A 15,349-nucleotide genomic window follows, 5' to 3' on the forward strand; every position below is an offset into this window, starting at 1 on the left:
CTAATTTGTGTCAGTTAAATTACTTATTCTTTCCATTACTTATTCTTTCTAGCAATAAATATATATTAAAGTACTGATGAGGATGAAGGCTCAACATGACCACTCCATGAGTTTTTCAGAAATCCTGATGTTTACATCAGAAGTAAACATCTTTGATATTTAAAAACAAAGGCATATTTTTGTTAGCAGTTATATGTATAAGATTTAGAAAATTGATACTAAACAGGTAAGTTCAAATAGTCTTGATGTCCCAAAGTTTACTAGGGAAAAATCTCAATATGAGATTTGGTAACTCTTGTCATAAAGAAGGTGAATGGACCTTAAATAAACAACTGTCCAAGGCCACTTGAAAACTGGACACTTGTACATGTGATTATTTGCCTTACTAGGAAATAATACAACTACCCACAGATTTATTAGCTGGTAGTTTATTTAAAAGTTTTGAAGTGATATACCTAAGTTAGAATTCTTATTTTTATTGAAAATAGAGTCTTCTCTCATATAGTACCTGCCAACCACAGTCTCACCTCCCACAACTCCCAACTCTGACTCTTCCCATTTCCCCAGATCTACTCCCCTTCTGTTTCCTTTGAGAGAACGGGTTTCCAAGTGACAACTATTAAACAGGACAAAACAAGACAAAAATAAGACAATGCAAAAGCCCTCATATTTAGGCTAGACAAGTCAACCCAGTAGAAGGAAGAGTCCCAAGGGCAGGCAAAGGAGTTAGAGCCACACCCAATCACACTGTTAGGTATCCCACAAGATAATATATACAGAGGGCCTAAAACAAATCCATACAAGCCCAGTGCTTGCTGTTGCAGTGTCTGTGAGCTCATATGAGCCCTGCTTAGTTGATTCAGTGGGACATGTTCTCCTGGTATCCTCCATCCCATCTGACTTCTAAAATCTTTCCTTACCCTTTCCTACAGGGCCCCCCAAGCTCTGGGAGAGACTCAATGAAACCAATTTAGACTCTTCTCTGCATAAAGTCTGCATAAAGTCTCTGCACCAACTCTCATCTGCTGTCAGAGAATGACAGTGCCCTCTGATGATAATACTTAGATCATATAATTAGAGCAGAATAGCATTAGAAATCATTTCATGGGTTGATTGGTTGATTGATTGATTGATTGATTGATTGATTTTTGGTAAGTTGTCTTTGATTCTACCCTAGGTCTCTGATCAATCCAGCCTCTGGTTTCTGGACATCCAGCCAGTGTAGGGTACAAGTTCTCTCTTGTGGCATGGGTCCACAAACTTGGTGCCGTCAATGCCCCAGCATATCTTGCAGGCATGATAGAATATAGGTCAAAAGTTTTGAGGCTGGGTTGGTGTCCAGGTTTGTCTTCCTGTAGCATGCAGAGTATCTTCTTGCACCAAAGAGACCATAGGAGTGAGGGGCCCATGAAAACAATAGCTCAACCTCTCTGCTCAGTGATCTGTATGGATGTTGTCCTCAGCAACAGCCTTCTCCTGTCCTAGCATCAGGCTGGGTTGTTTATGGATCTCTATGAGACCCTCTTGGCCAACAACTCTATTGAATGCAACCCTGGTCCACTACTGGAAGCCTTGCCTGGCTGCAAAAGTGGCCAGTTCAGACTCAGTATCCTCCATTTTAGATTTGGTATCCTCCATTTCTAGATTTCATTGAGGTCACCCTCATACATTCCTAGAAGTTCCCACTGCACTATGTTTTTCCAATACCCCAAAATGTTCTCAAATCCCAGCTGTCTCTCCCTCCAACCCCTCTACCCATCATTCTCATCCTCATCCCCACTCTACCCACAAAGCCAAGAAAAAAGCCAGGTTCAGAACTAAGTCTTCTAGTTAGAAGAGATGACAGAGGTTCTGTTTGGTCAACAAAATGATGGACTGGGTATTAGGTCTATCTTGTACCTTACTGATACAAATTGGTGTAGTTACGCTCTATTGCATTTTGAGAGAAAGGTTATTTTTTATTTTAACAGAAAGGGTGCTATATAAGGAGGAGCTAATGTGGGAGGAGATAGGAGAGGAAGAGGAGAATAAGGAGGAAAAGAAGAGAAAAAGGAAGAGGAGGAGCTAGGAGAGAGAGAGAGAGAGAGAGAGAGGAGATGGAGGTGGATGTTCACGTGTCTGTAGCAGTCAAAGGTAGTTGGTATATCTAGGTTGGGTATTGGGTTCTGATTGTATGGGTATCTTGTTACTGATCATTACCAAATATATAAGCCTTTGATTAATCTTTAAGAATTAGAGTCTCATTCTCTTACTGGACCCGCATGGATGGGGGAATGGTCTAGGCAATGTCCTGCCTTGTGGAGACAGCATGGAAGATTGGCAGAGCCATCTCTCATGCTGGCATCTAGTGGGTGGCAGGGCTGGTGTTTCTGGCAGCCCAGTTCTAGCTGCAGCATGCATGTGGCCTCAGGCTGAGAAACATGACGGCTGGGCTAGGCAGAGCCGCTGCAGCTTAGATAGTCGGCCTGAGCCAGAGGCTGTTTTTAAATAATTAAATCAACAAAGAATATCACAACAAACTATATAACACCTTCTCATGGAGCTCCATGCACCTCTCCCTCTGGAACCTTCTTCATTACCTAATATCTCTAGGTATATGGATTACAGTTTGATTATCACTTATTCAACAGCTAATGCCAACTTATAAGTGAATACATGCTATATTTGTATTTCTGGGTCTGCATTTCATCACTCAGGATTATTTTTTTAGTTGCATCAATTTGCCTGCAAATTTCATGATGCCATTGTTTTTAGCAGGTGGACAATATTTCATTTTCATTATCCATTCTTCTGCTGAGGGACATCTAGGTTGTTTCCAGTTTCTGGCTACTATTAAAATAGAGTTGCTATGGACATAGTTGAACAAGTATCCTTTTGGTAGAATGGAGTATTCATTAGGTTTATGCCCAAGAGTGCTATAGTTAGGTCTTCAGATAGATCGATTCCTAATTATCTGAGGATTTGCTATTTTGGTTTCCATAGTGGCTGCATAACTTTGCACTCCCACCAAGAATGAAGGAATCTTCCTCTTGCTTCATGTCCTTGCCAGCATGAGCTGTCAATTGTGTTATTGATCTTAGCCATTCTGAACTGTGTAAGGTAGAATCTCAGGCATTCTGAATTATATTTCGCTGATGGATAAGGATGTTGAACATTACTTTAAGTGTTTCTTAGCTTTTTTGAAATTCCTCTGTTGAGAACATTGTTTAGATCTGTTCTCCATTCTTAATTGATTTTTTTTTATTTTTGATAACTAGTTTCCTGAGTTCTTTATATATTTTGGATATTAGTTCTCTATCAGAAATGAAGTTGGTTTAAAAAAAGATTCCCATTCTGTAGGCTGCTGCTTTTTTCTGATTGATGATGTCTTTTGCCTTATAGAAGTTTTTCAGTTCCCTGAGGTCCCATTTATTAACTTTTGATCTTAGCATTTGTGCTATTGGTGTTCTCTGTTCATAAAGTTGTTTCCTATATTCAAGGCTATTCCACACTTTCTTGTCTATCAGATTCAATGTCTCTGGCTTTATGTTGAAAACTTTAATCCACTTGGACTTGAGTTTTTTACATGGTGGTAAGTATGGATCTACTTGCATTCTTATGAATAAAGATATCCACTTTGACCAGCACCATTTGTTGAAGATATCTTTTTTGTCCCGTGTGCATTTCTGGCTTCTTTATACAAAATCAACTGTTCATAAGTATGTGGATTTATGTCAGGGTCTTCACTTTATCAAATACATTTTGCTACCTGTGTTAATTTCTGAATAATCAAAACATTTTTTTTGCTTTATTCTATGTGCTCTGGAATTCTGTAATGGCAAAAGGAGCTGTTAGTGAGGTTTGAAAAAGTCTTACAAAACAATACTTGAAACATTTTGTGCAAGCATAAAAACTGAATGTTTGCCTTTCATCCATCCATGACAGTGGATATTAATAATGCCAACTTTTCAGAGATACATTTTTTAAGTTGATATACTATAAAAACATGGTATTTACAAATGATTTTACATATTCAACTGTACTAATTATGATTCAGTTCTTCGTAAAGACAGTTATTTTTTCATCTGTATATCTGTTAATCTCCATGTTTTGGGTAATTTGTTTTATCAATTAAAAATATTCTTGCCCTAGTACTCTTTATAAGAAATTAATTCAGTACTATATTTACATTTTGAAACTATCTTATATTTGTGGTCTGTGAAATATATATATTTTACTGTAGAATTTCAATATTTCAGATCAGGCCAGATTCTCACTGTAGCATAACTAATTATTACAGACTAACAATGCAACCTATAGTCCAAATGAAATCATGTTTTGGTTTTAAATGATCTTGAAGAAAATTCCTTGCTATTTTCCCTATACAATTATATAACACAGCACTTACACATGAAAATAGACTTTTAAACTTTAAAATTTTAAATTTGGTTAGCTTTTCATTTTTTTCCTGCTCCACCCTGATCCTTCAGTAAAAAATATTATATAGAAGGAGACAACAGAAAACTGATTATGCTAAGAGAGCTTTGAGCATCAAGTGTGATGTGAATTGTGGGTTGCCATGGAGATTATGCATGTTTGAGGAGGCTACCCCCATCCTAGGATATGCTCTTTGTCTTGATATCTTTATTCTATTAAGATATTGTGTGCCCATTAGGGTTCGACAAACATAGTAGAGCTCAAATAGAGGTACAGGGTGAAGAAGGTTACTGAGAGAAATGAAGTTACAAAATCTATCTAGTAGGAAAGACAAATGAAACTCTTGGACATGAATGGAACCTGAATTCCTTCAAGGAAGGTGCTGTGCTCTATTGAATCCAGAACTGACGGAATGACAGTTTCATGGTGATCTAGAAAAAAAAATCCCCCTATTAAAATAAAATAAGCTGATGATAAAATTTACTCATGTCCATAAAATACATTCAGGACTAATATTTTATTAAGTAGTTAGGTAATACAGTGTAGCCCATTAACATTTCATATCACCAAGACTGATTAAACATGTTCCATCAACATTTCAAATCTAGAATAGATGCTGGTTAGGGTGGGGAGTGCCTTAATATTTATTTGCATTTTACAGATAAGGAAACCTAGACTTTTAAAGATAACCTTATTTGCTCTGGGTGCAGTGCATGGAACAGTAGGCTCCAAAATATATTAGAGATATCATAACCTAAAAGATGGAAAGACACGAGAGATTACTGATGAGTTGCTTCACTGTTTAACTAAAGCTTCCTGAGGTTAATCCTAGAAAAGGACCATTTACAAACTTTGTGTGTAACTACACTTCTGGTCATGTATGTACAGATAGATGGAAGGATAGATAGAAATTCAGGCAGACAGATGATTAGAAAAGACAGTAGGTTAGGTAGATAAATAGATAGGGTGTAGATGGTGCTATGTGGTCCTCAGAAGCACATCTCTATTTTATCTGTCTCTATACTACATAAGGGTGACATTTCCTATATACAAGTTTTCATGCTAAACACAAACAGACAAAAACTTTCTCTACAAAGCTTTTGAGTTTAATAAGAAACCAGGTATGTTTGTTCAGCCGGACCTTCTAGAGAACTACCAGAAAGCAGAAACAGAAAGAAATAGAAGTCGATGAAGCAGTTATTTTTTTAATGACAGCCCTGCCATGAATTTCTCAGCAGTTGGTTTTGATGCCCTCAATATTGCCACTGAAGCTGACCCAGCACTCTGCAGGTAGTGACCGAATGTCAGCATGATAAAATCTGTACATTGCCACTGTCCATAGTCACTCACCATATGTCCACTCACCATAGTCAGTGTTTGATAATCATAAAACTAGAAGAGCAGGAGATTAGCATGAAAAGAGGTTGGACTTGGAGTTTCTGAGCCTGAAAATGCAAAATTGGCTAATACCATTGATCTTTGCTTCTGACCCCCTCTTGTATCTGTCAAAAGGATAAGATCATGGCAACAGGAGCTTAAGTCTGTTGGTAGAGGTTGCATCTTCAAACAAGAAGACAGAGACCAGCCCGTGGTCACTTTGCCCTATGACAACTCACCCTTGTATGAGCTCAGGAGTTTCCTAATTGGTATATAATCCATTTAAAAAGCAGATTTTCCAGGTCTATAAAGATATCCACCTGACCCCACCTCATTAATATTCCACTGTCTATCAGCTCTGCCCCATCATCCACAAACTGGCTCAGATCAAACCATAGCAATCAAAATCCCTAGTATTCAGTCTGCAGACATTCTGGGCCAGCCTAGGCTACATTGTGAGCTCTTAGCCAGTCTCAAAAGCAGTACAAAAAATCGTGCATTAAAATTAAATCCCTAATAAAGAGCAGGCTGTTCATTAGGAAAGAAAATGGTGTTTATATTTAGAATCCTCATTAGTAATTATGAAATCATGTTCTGAAAATGCTAATGGTTATTTGGCCTTTAATAAAACCCAGGGTGCACTACATTCAGTTTAGGTAATTTAGTATAATATTAATGAGCAGTGACTTTACTGAATCTTATGTGACACAATATTGAAAAGAATAAAAATACTCCACTATTTTTACATGCGAAAATACTGTAATTGCTGTTTAAAATAAAAACATTATTTAACTAAAGGTTACAATGTTACTTTTATAGATAAAAGATCACACCCCCCAAATCTTAGTAATCTATGACATATTTCAAATTCTGAATAGAGACACCTTGGTTTTGTTTTTAAAAGCAAAAGGCATAGATCTTGACCACAGACTTCTTGTTGGATAGTAGCTCTCTGCCCTCGGTTGATCTCTTTTGTAAGATGAAGAGATTTCCTCTATATTCTCTGAGAATCTTCCCCATGAAAGGTTAATATTTTATCTTCCATATACAGAAATCACAAGTCCCTCACAAAAACTGACTGATATGACATGTTGTTATATACCAGGTTAAATAATATTTAACATGTTAAAGAAGACAGTAAGTTAAACTTTCATTGTTTGTAGGGTAACAATTAAAATTTCAATGGGGCTGTGTCCAGAAAGAGAAAAAGTAAATACAAACATTGAAAGACATTCCAGGACTCTCCAACAAAATCATCAAAATTGTTCTTAATTAATATGTTATGGCATATGATACCAAAACAGATAAAGACAATACAGAATCATTGTTATATAGAATTTTGGTACAGTTCCTTCAGAGCTTTTCTAAGTAGGAAAATTTTAAGCTCATTAAAATGTAAAATATGTGAATATAGATTCTTTTGGTGGCGCTAGTTAACATGTATAATATCTTTGATCTGGACTTTCAAGTTTGACTTTGTTATTGAAACTTTCAATCGATGTCTTTTCAATTTTAGGTCTCAAGTTTTAAAACCTAAACTTTGGTACCTAAATTCTTTCTTTGATTAAAGACATGTCCTTGAAAACACTATAGAGAAAGCCTATGATTATCATCAATGAAAGCATTCTCTTGTCTTTGAAACAAGTACTTTGTGATTCAATTTAATCCCATCTTCATCCCAAGTTCACAGCGTGATTTATTAGGCATGATTATAATTTGGGCGCACAATGAAATATTCATTCCAAGAAAATTTATCATTTTTCTAGGGTATTATAGATACACGATAATTACTTTTAGATGCCAACTTGATTGGGCCATGAGATGCCCAGGTATTTAGTAAAACATTTCTCTTGGAAGTTCCGTAAGAAAGCTTTCCGGTGAGATTCAATAGCATTGGATATGCATATAATTTTCCTTTAATTGATGCAGACTTCTTTTCTTATAGGTGGCATCTGACACCAGGGTTAAGAACAAGATGCTTCAGTGCAAGGCAAATTTTTTTCAAGATGGTTCAAGTGGACTGTCCTTGGATAGTGGCTCCTCCTATTTCTCCAGGTTCCAAATTATACTCAAACTGGTCATTAATTATCTTGGGTCTCTAAGTTGCTACACTCCTACTTGGTAGACACTGGACTTACCAGTCTGTATAACCACCTGAGTGAATCTATCTTCCCATTCATCTATGTCCTATCTTAAATCTGTCACTATCGTTTATTCTCTATCATCTACGCATTATTTATCTGCAATCTACCAACTTCTTACCCATCACCCATCAGGTGCACATCATCCTTCCATCGTTCACCGACCTGCTGTCTATCTATATCTCTGTTTACACTTCCATTCCCTTAAGAGTCCTTGACAACTGAATTCTATCTCCTGAAAACATTAGGGAAAAAAAATAATATCTTGAGGAAGCATTTGCCATCTGTTCCTGGTGTTTCTGGGACTGTCAATCAATTAGATCTAAGGACAGTAGTGCCTGTTACTGGCAGTAAAGAGCGAGCCGTGATCAGACAATTAAGACACACAACTCACCATGGAATACCCTTAGCCAAATGCAAAATGTAAGGAACTAAGTGACAGATACCACCTTAGGATAGATTTTGTAAACCAATGGTTTGAATTAGACTGGCTGGCCGTTACTAATGAGCATGGACAAAGTGAAGAAGCAAAGGGTGACACTAGGGAGTTGAATTCCTACTTCAACAACACTGCACAGAGGTCCCAAAAGCTGCATTTCTATCAACAAAGAGACCATCTTTCCTGTGCTGCAGGACTGGGTGAAAGCCAGCTCCTCATCTTATCCTGTCAATGGCTGACCTGCAAGGCAAAGGCAGTCTCCAACCTCCTGGGTTGTCTATTATTGAAGTGAGGACATGTTAGAATTTCATCCTGTGAATGGCTGTCCTTCAAGGCAAAGGCAGCCTCCAGTCTCTTGGGTTATCTACAGCGAATGTGAGGGCATGAAGACGATGATTTAAATGGGGGGTTCCTAAAAGCTGGTATAAAAACATGTAGAAATCAACAACTCTGGGGTTTTGAACATTTGGATTCTGATATCTATTTTAGTCCCCTACTGTGTGACACATCCTTCTTTTTACTCTACAAGACCTGCTGGCATTTGGTATATCATTTTTAAAAGCTTTCTAAAATACATTTAAAGCAAATGTTATTTGTCTCTCTAAGTGTAACTATGAGAGTGAAAATATATTATTTTTTTCCAGGACTACATTACTCAGATTAAATAATTTTTATTCAATTTAATTTGTTGGATATAGGACAAAATAAGGTCGAGACAGCTTCAAGAGCCCGGTCTCATCTATCCTCACCTTATTTAAAAATGGCATTATTGAATTTAAATATTTCTTATCATGATATTATCAAAATGGCATTTCTGGATAAGCAAAGTATTCTCAAATTAATCAGTTTCTGGGTGGATTCTTCTGATGCTATCTAGAGAAAGAGAAAAAGTTATGATTGGAGTCAAACTTTTCCCAGAAGATGTCAGGTTCCTGGGTCACAAGGAAGTCTATTTTTGCGTTTTAGACTGTGATATTGTACATTCGCCCCAGAAATGCTGGGCCCCATTTCCAGTGCACCCAAGATGATGTTTGTTGTCTGCTGTTTTAAAGATGTTCTAGTGGGTGTGAGTCACCCCTTGGAGTCATTTGTCACTAATAATCACTAATAGTGACAGCATTCCGCATGCTGTATTGTCACCACAGGAAAAAGTTTCCATTCTTGCCCTCTACTTATATATTACGTGATCCAGTGTTATTCAAATACTATGTTTCCTTCAGAATTTTCCTACTGAATGGTTATGACATTGCTTTTCCTTGTCAAGTTGATGGGATTTAGAACGACCATAGAAACAAACCTCTGGGCCTTCCTGTGAGGAATTATCGTAATTAGATTAGTTGTGGAGGGAAACCCCACCCTACATGTGTCTAACAGCACTCTGTAAGCTGGGGTCCTGGGATGAATTAAAAGGTGAAACTGAGCTGGATACAGACATTAACTCATCTCCTTTTGACAGCAGAGGCAGTATGACCAGCTGTTCCAAACTCCTGCCTCATGAGTTCCCCCCAAGGATAGACTCTAGCCTTGAACTGTGAGACAAAATAAATGTTTCCTTCCTTAAGGGTTTGGTTCCTGCCAGGTATTCTGTCACAGCCAGAAGAAACATAACTAACATATTATCCCATCACTGCAAATCAGAGCTGAACTCAATTCACACCTACAACATGTCCATAAACCACTGTCAGCCTGAGAACTTTAAACTAACAAACCAGCCTAGAGTGTTACTTTATCATTAAGCTGAGTTCTTTTAAAACTTATCCTATCAATGGTGTGTGTGTGTGTGTGTGTGTGTGTGTGTGTGTGTACAGTATGTGCTTGTGTTTGTGGCCATATTGGGGGAGCAAGAGGAGGGGGAATGGGGAAAGAGGATAACATCTGAAATGTAAATAAAATATCCAATAAAAAAGAGTTATTTATTTAGTAATAGAAAAGTGAGTTCCTCATAACGTAATTCCACAGCTAGCTCTCTATGTTGCGTACACATAGACAAGCACAGTCTTCTCACTATCATCTAGACTATAGACTCTAGAATAATGTTAAGTTTCTTACTATCTATCATTATTCCCCACTATCAATGACTGTGGACTCTTATAGATAAATGAATCTAATAGCTATTGCTTCTCATATGTTAGCACTAATACTTCGTATTGCTGAAATTTTTCATGAGATAAGTTTATATGCTCACATGTTTGAATGGAGTTGAATGTATAGGTTTGTTAGGGAGAGTGTGTGTGTGTGTGTGGCTTTATGTTGTACGATGGAGAAGCAAGATGCAATGGGCAGAAGAGCAATGAATCTTGTGTCATGCTAAGCTTTCCAATCACTAGACTCAGACAGTAAAATGCTACTAATATTTGCATTCCCAACTCCATAACTCATAGAGTTGATATTCAAAGTCCATCTCAAAATAAAATAATGTAAGGAACATTCTTAAAAAGTCCAAAAAGTTTCCTCTTTTTAATAAAAGTTTTTTTTATATTCGAAAAAGGAGAGAATGGACTTAAGAGCCGGCACATGTGTTTGAAGGAACAGTTAAGTGGATCTTTCATTACAAAGATAATTATACCGTAGGCTTCTTCCATAACTGACTTTGTTCCTACAGTAGTGATTTTATCTCCTCATGGGCTTTTATGCAAAATATCTGAGAATCTAGCAATTAGTCTGTATCTTTGTTACATTTTTTTTCTGTAAAAGTTTAACATATTTTAAGAAGAATGAAGAACCAAAGACATTTGTCAGATATTGAAATGTAAATCCTTGCGCCCTGTAAGGTCACCAATATCTTCAAAAGACCTAATGGAACCAAATAAATACAGCAGCTGCTCTGATTACGCATAAGCATAGGTAACTAGGGGTTTTTTTGACTGTTCAGAAACGGGAATTGTTAATCCAACTTATTACCTGCCTTTTGGATAAGGACTGCTAATTAAATTGTAGAAATATTTATTAGGAAAAAAGTCATGTTTCTATGGTTTTGATATAGTACTGTGTACTAAAATCCCTCACAAGTAAAAATTCATGCTGTGAAACTACATATAGTTAGGGTTACACATGGTGAACCATGCCTGACCTCTAATCAAAGCACTTGGAAGGTAGAGACAAATGGGATGGTGAATTCAGACTAGTCTAAAATGGGAGAACCTGTGTTATGAATATAAACAAAATGAAACCTAAAAGTCCAAAAGTAGGTAGTTATATTTCTACAATGTAACTAGAAGTCCTTATCCAAAAGACAAGTTAGCATGTTAGTTTGAGAACTGCCCCTCCGTACAGCAGAAAAATACTCTAAATATCCATGCTTATGCCTAATCAGAGGGAGTGCTGGATTTATTTGCTTCTATTAGGTCTTTTGATGGTAGAAATTCACTAGATGCAAGTACTTGTCTAATCTAAACTCATTAAATTTGTATAACACACTTCTTGGGAAAAGGTGTGCACTGATCATCTCTGGCATCACTGACAAAATATCCAAAGAGAAGCAGAAGAAAGACTGCTTTTAATTTTGGCCTATTGTATGTCAGACATGTCAGCCCATCATGGCGGAGGTTCACGGCACAACAGAGCTGTGCATATAATGGCAGCCAGGTGCAGCGAATTAGAATGCTGGGACTCTATGACATTCTCATTTCCTGTACTTCCTCCTGGATCTTCAGCTCATGCTGCAGACCCTCTGCATTTCTGATGGGTCTTCTTGCCCAGTTACTCCTCTCAGACACACTGTTATAACACAGAGACAGACAACCCTGTTCTCCTAGAAGATTCTGCATGTTGCTAAGCTCTACAATCGGTAGATATGGACTGTAAGATGCACATGAACCTGCTAGCAATATTACCATTTCCAATCCCACCTTTTATGTGGTTGGTATTCAGACTCTATCTCAAAATAAAACAATATGAGAATATCCTCAAGAAATGGTGATGGAATAGATAGCATTTTCAATTTCTTCTTCATGGGCTTGTTATTATTTTCCTTGTACTCATTATATTGAATGATATGGTAAATCATGGATGGTTCTTCAAGACACTTAAGGGACCAGAAATATGTGGCACTTGTATTTCCAACCTGATTATCATCATTTATGTATTTTCCAATTTCTACCCATCCATGTAATTTTAGGTATTTGTCTGTTAGAATTAAATAAGGAAACTCTATGTCCTCTTACAGCAGGGAAAATTGCTAAATATCGGTAATGCAACTTTGCTTCAGCATCCTTTGGTCTGGTCAAAATGGCTTCTCTCCTAGGATGACATGTTACTCATTTTCCTAAAGACAGTAGGTTTATACCAAAACAGACTATTTGCTTCTTTAGATATGCTTCTGGAAACAAACGAAAATGTTTAAGGATGTGAGGTTAATTGAATTAGCCATGAGTTTTTAATCAGGAAAATGTGTCAACTAACTGCTCTATTCTGCTGGGACACTTAATCCTCAGACTGGTAGCGATCAATGAGGAAGAGAACATCTACTGTTAGCAGGAGGTGTAGAACCATCTGGAGGTAACACAGCCGGCTGTGCACTTGAACTTCAGGGAGGTTACTGGAGAGCATCTGGGAAAACATTATCTTAAAAGTTTTTCTGTGAATTACGTGTTTCAAGTGATCATTTCAACCTTTCAAAGTCACTGAATAGCAACGCTTTGCTGATAGGCATCCTAACCAAATGGATAGTGAGGCGTGTGTGTGTGTGTGTGTGTGTGTGTGTGTGTATTCTATTTCTGCATGGAATGGGTCTTAAATAGATGAATAAAAAATAAAGAGCAGTTTAGTTTTTGTTTTATTTGTTTCTCTCTCTTTTTTTTTTTTTGAGACAGACTTTCTTTATATAATCCTATCTGTCCTGTAAGGAATTTGCACAAGAGGTCAGGCTGGCCTTGACCTCACAGAGATTTGCATACCTCTGCCTCGAGAGTGTTGGGAATAAAGACATGTAATACCACCATCGGAAAAAAATTGTATTTTGTTTCTTAAATTAACCAAAAAAAAAAAAATTCCAGACTTAGGAAACTTATATAGGTTATTTACAAATTTGATTTAAATAGTGTATGTTCATCAGAAAAAAAATTATCATTCATGTTAAAAATTTGTATGAACTGCTCAAACATTAACTATTGTAGGTATTTATGACAAGTAATTATGTATAATCTTCTAAGACAATATTAATTTTTATTTTCTTTGCTCAGTTGACCAAAGATTTAATAATTCCCTATGGTCAATTGACAAACACATTCTGCTGAGTTGATCCTACAATTATGTTCCTTCCATGTTGATATTTAAGATCAGCATAGGGATATAGGTATGCTTTGATGTGTGTTCGGTTTAAACAATTAAGTATTGTAAAATATCAGCCAATTTTTAAAAACAGGGTATTTCATACAAAAATTAGATTACTCTCCTCTTAAATACATGGCAAATCTCACAGCCTATGATTCTCAATGGTAGGTGGTCACAGAAGACCATGGGAAAGATTTTTTTTAAAACTTCTGAATTTCCTATGCCATTCACTCTTAGGATACGTAAGTTCAATTATTGATTATATACCTCATGCTCTTAGGGTACACAAGAGGACTATCTATAGTCAGATCTTTAAGATTTAAAGTAAAGGAAGATTTGCACAGTGCATGCATAAAATTTGTAGTCTAAGAACTCAGCCTGCCTTCAGGGCTGTAGCCATTGCTCCTCGAGTGTCACAGAGATGACATAATCCACTAGAGTTGATGCTCTCTACCCTTGAATGTACAAGGATTCTGCTGTCAAGGTCTTAGTCCATCATTTGTGTTTTAATCTCTCTGTTTGAACAGAAATTGGCACTGCCTGTAGGCTTTAACCTTTCGGTCTACCAACTAGTTGAGCCCGAGGTCAGAGGCAAGGGTCTTAAGGGCTTGAAGAGTCTATTCTTACTAACATATCAGTAGCTGTAAAGATGCTTCATGTCCATTCATATTTCTCATGTAGAAATGTTTTATGTCTATAAGGAATTCACTCAGCGAGACAGACCAGATCCTCTGGATCATATCCTTAAGTCTACTGTGCTATGACATTGCTCTGGAGATGTTTAATTTCACTATGGCATTAGGGTGTTTCAGGCAGACTTTGCTTTTATGTCACATGGATGGAAAAAGCAAGAAGAATCCTCTGTTAAGACCTAAAATCTTTCTAAATACTTCACAACACAATGAGACTGTCATGAGAAATCTACCCCTTTTCTTTATATCTACTCTTGTGTCCCATAGTCTGTAAGACTTAGCTGATGTGCTATGGCAAGTCAGTCTTTGCCAGGACAATTTGTAAGTGACAACTGACTTACAAAGTCAGAAAATATTATCCTGAGTGAGGTAACCCAATCACAAAAGAATACACATGATATGCACTCACTGATAATTGGATATTAGCCCAAAAGCTCACAATACCCAAGATACAACTCACAGACCACATGAAGCTCATGAAGAAGGAAGACCAAAGTGTGAGTGCTTCGGTCCTTTTTAGAAGGAGAAAAAATACTCATGGGAGCAAATATGGAGAAAAAGCATGGGAGAGAAACTGAAGGAGGGGCCTTCCAGAGACTGCTGCACCTGGGTATCCATCCCATGTGCAGTCAACAAAGGTATACCACTGATGTGAATGCCAGGAAGCGCATGCTGACAGGAGCCTGACATAGCTGTTTCCTTAGAGGTCTGCCAGAGTCTGACATATACAGAGGCGGATGCTCACATCCTCATAGAAGCAGGAGGAAGGGGGATGGGATAGGGTGTTCCTGGGTGGAGAGAAAATGGGGAAAGGGGATCACATCTGAAATGTAAATAAAATATCCAATTAAAATAAAAGGCAAAAATAAAGAAGTCCTTGAATGAAGTCCCCTCTCGTTAAAGGAGAGCAAGCATGGCTTGCCAACAGTCCAAGGATGCTGTCAGTATATTTCTTGGCATGTGGCTTGTCAGAATATCCACATGGTTTCCTCTCTCCTCTGATCCCATGATAC

The sequence above is a fragment of the Grammomys surdaster genome, unplaced genomic scaffold (assembly GCF_004785775.1).
Source record: "Grammomys surdaster isolate TR1022 unplaced genomic scaffold, NIH_TR_1.0 367, whole genome shotgun sequence".
Taxonomy (NCBI): Eukaryota; Metazoa; Chordata; class Mammalia; order Rodentia; family Muridae; genus Grammomys; species Grammomys surdaster.